General features: G+C 43.3%; 2 non-coding genes across 2 annotated transcripts; one reads left to right on the top strand and one right to left on the bottom strand.

Annotated features, from left to right (window-relative positions):
* Nucleotides 1-1,751: 1,751 nt before the first annotated feature.
* TRNAL-CAG (transfer RNA leucine (anticodon CAG)) lies at nucleotides 1,752-1,834 on the bottom strand. Its single transcript has one exon. It is a non-coding gene; the product is annotated as a tRNA-Leu (tRNA).
* A 210-nt stretch (nucleotides 1,835-2,044) lies between these two features.
* TRNAR-CCU (transfer RNA arginine (anticodon CCU)) lies at nucleotides 2,045-2,117 on the top strand. The gene has a single exon. It is a non-coding gene; the product is annotated as a tRNA-Arg (tRNA).
* The last annotated feature ends 1,529 nt before the right edge of the window (nucleotides 2,118-3,646 follow it).

The following is a 3,646-nucleotide window of genomic DNA, read 5'->3' as shown; positions in this document are numbered from 1 at the left end:
TACGTGTGAACGGCAGGCAGCGCGGACCAGCCCCATGTTCGAATGGCAGGCAGCGCACCAGCCCCATGTGCGAACGGCAGGCAGCGCAGACCAGCCCCACGTTCGAACAGCTGGCAGCGCGGACCAGCCCCACGTGCAAATAGCAGGCACTGGCCCCACGTGCGAATGGCAGGCACCACGTTCAGGCCCCACGTGCGAACAGCGGACAGCGCAGACCAGCCCCACTTGCGAACTACAGGTAGCGCACCAGGCCCACATACGAAAGGCAGGCAGCGCGTACAGGCCCCACGTGACTGACTCTGTGACGTTTCAGGTCAGAGGACGACTTCACTAAAGTGCAGTCTCTGCTCTGAACAGTCACACTGCAGAGAGCTGGTGACGCTGAGGAGTCTAAAGCAGACCAGCGAGGAGAAGGTATTTTTTTTTAATGTTTGTTTGCACTATATAGGGCCCATTATAAATAGAGCAATATATAGGGCCCATCATATAGTGGAGCATTATATGGGGCCCATTCTGTATGGAGCAATATACTGGGCCCATCATTTACTGTCTGGAGCATTATGTGGGGCCCATTATGTATGGAGCATTTTATGGGGCTCATTATACTGTATAGAGCATTATATGGGGATCATTATACTGTGTTGAGCATTATATTGGGTCTATTATTCTGTATGGAGCGCTATGTGGTGCCTATAATACTGCATGGAGCATTATATGGGGCCCATTATGTATGGAGCATTATATGGGTATATGGGGCTCATTATACTGTATGAAACATTATATGGGGCTCATTATACTGTGTGGAGCATTATATTGGGTCCATTACTCTGTATGGAGCATTATATGGGGCTCATTATACTGTATGGAGCATTATAGGCGGCTCATTATACTGTATGGAGCATTATATGGGGCTCATTATTCTGTATGGAGCATTATATGGGGCTCATTATACTGTATGGAGCATTATATGGGGCTCATTATTCTGTATGGAGCATTATATGGGGCTCATTATACTGTATGGAGCATTATATGGGGCTCATTATTCTGTATGGAGCGTTATGTGGTGCCTATAATACTGTATAGAGGACTATACTGTCCGGTTTCTGAGCTAGTGTAGAGTTTACAATAGATATCACTCATGTAATGTAAGAAGTGAAATCTTCGGCATTGTACTATATCTATATTTCTCTGCCGTATCTGTGCATCATGAATCGTGGAATGTGTTAAAGGGGCCCAGGAACACCTGTAGCCGGCCCTCACCGGAGGAGTTGTCAGCTCTACATATACCTCAGATCAATGGTGGTCAACATACCCCGTAATTGGAGTCCCATGAGCAACCCTTGACCAGAGACCACACACTTCCCACACACGTCACCATACACACTGATTAATACCATTATACTGGGACCAAACAAGAAATGCCATGTGAATAGCAAAGTTACTCCTGTACATTACTGGATGCTACAAGGCTGAATCCAGTGAGTGGTCTCCATCCTATGCATGCTAGTTGGGTTTCAGGAGCGATAATTTGTATGAGTTTAATTAATAATTAATATCTCCATAGGGTCTCCCAACTATTACAGGTCTTCAATTGTATTTATTTTGTCATAGGGGACCTTCTGAGCCCCCGCTAAGTACAAGACCCCTGTACCCACTATAGGTTAGAGTTAATGAAGCAATGGATTGATCATATTCTCATATATACTGCGCAGAGCCCTAGGAATACATTTTATACATTGAAAGCAAAAAGATGTCAGAAGTGGGATTCGAACCCACGCCTCCAGGGGAGACTGCGACCTGAACGCAGCGCCTTAGACCGCTCGGCCATCCTGACTGCACATGCAGGTGATGCACATGATGCAGTGCTGCATTCAGCAGGAGGCGGCCGGAGTTGCAGTTCTGGCTTCTGCTCCCGGACATCTTGCTTTATGAGTACAGATCCCTCAGTACAGCATGATCCCCCCACATCAGCTCCAGTATAAGCCACATACCTGAGATCAGGGAGAATAGATCTATGGCCGCTGTACCCAACCAAACCTCATCAGCCCCAGTGGCCTAATGGATAAGGCACTGGCCTCCTAAGCCAGGGATTGTGGGTTCGAGTCCCATCTGGGGTGGTTCGCATTTTTCTCCCAGCATTACATATTACTTTGTATTTTTGACCAGTTCTTTCATGCTTTAGGTAAATATTTGTTATTTTATGTAATAATTAATTATTATTGTTATTAGGTGATTGCTGTGAATACTGAGATATCAATGGAGCTGCTGCTCTCTGGTGGTAGAAAGGTGAACTGCATGGAAAGGAAAGGAAAGAAATATATATTGGTACCGTGTTAGCCAGTAGATAGAAAAATATTTAGAATTGAGAGTCCTCAGTGGTTGATACCTTCTAATGGCCAACTGAAAAGATGATAACAAATTGCAGCTTTCGAGACTACACAGGTCTCTTCATCAGGCAAAGACTAATGCAAAATCTGAAGAATCACATATTTATGCACAACATCGTATAGAAAAAAAAAAAAAAACACCATGGATAAGCCAGGTGACATGAAGCAGAATTACCATGGGTGATAAACAGTTATGTCCATAAATATTGGGCCAATTATTGTTTTATTGTCCTGTGATTAGGGTCTCTGTTGTGGTGACCCTTCATGGTCTGAGGGGCAAGTTCCTTAGTTGATGTAAAAAAACATAAATCCGTGTGACACATTCATTCCTGCATTTAGAGTGTCAAAGGTCGTCATCAGTTTATATTCCCAGACTCTCCTTTCTCTCTGGGATTTGAATTTCCCCTTTAACACAAGTAATTTCATGTCCATAATATATATACACTGTATTCCAAATTATTATGCACATAATATTTCCCCGTATTTTCTCTAAATTACCTATCTGAATTGCAGTCATTGTTATTTTCCAGTCATCTACTATTCTAGTATAATTGCAATGTTTCGGAACAAACTGCCTATGAAAACAGTATCTTTAAAAAAAAAAAAAAAAAAAAACATTCAAAATGCATTTTCCAAATTATTATGCACAGCAAAGTTTTCAACCTTTTTTATCTAATTTTGAACCAAAAAAAATGGTCAATGGTGAAGTTATAAGCATTATCAGCTTATTATGAAATGAAATCAAACAGTTTTCAAGTGAAAACTTTATTCTAGGTGATGTTACGTTTGCACATAGGACCCCTTGTTGGAAAGAAGCTTCTGAACTCTCTCGTCCATTGAATTTGTCAGTTTTTGGATGGTTTCTGCTCCAATTGTTTTGCATGTGGACAGAATCCCCTCCCAGAGCTGTTGCTTAGTTGTGAACTGCCTCCCGCCATCATAGGTCCTCCTTTTGATGATGCTCCAGAGGTTCTCAATGGGGTTGAGGTCAGGGGAAGATGGTGGCCGCACCATAAGTTTGTCCTCTTTTATGCCCATAGCAGCCAGAGATGCAGATGCATGAAAATGATCTTGCTGCGGAAAGCACGGTTCTTCCTCTTGAACCATGGCAGGAAGTCTTGTTTTATAGACTCCACATAGATTATGGAGTTCATCTTTACCCCTCCAGGGATCATAAAGGGGCCGACAATCTCTCTCCCCATGATTCCAGCCCAAACCATTACTCCACCTCCTCCTTGTTGGCGCCTTAGCCGAGTTTT

The sequence above is a fragment of the Ranitomeya imitator genome, chromosome 10 (genome assembly GCF_032444005.1).
Source record: "Ranitomeya imitator isolate aRanImi1 chromosome 10, aRanImi1.pri, whole genome shotgun sequence".
In the NCBI taxonomy this organism is placed as follows: domain Eukaryota; kingdom Metazoa; phylum Chordata; class Amphibia; order Anura; family Dendrobatidae; genus Ranitomeya; species Ranitomeya imitator.
Note: the sequence above shows the minus strand (reverse complement) of the source record. Positions and strands in the feature narration are given on the sequence as shown.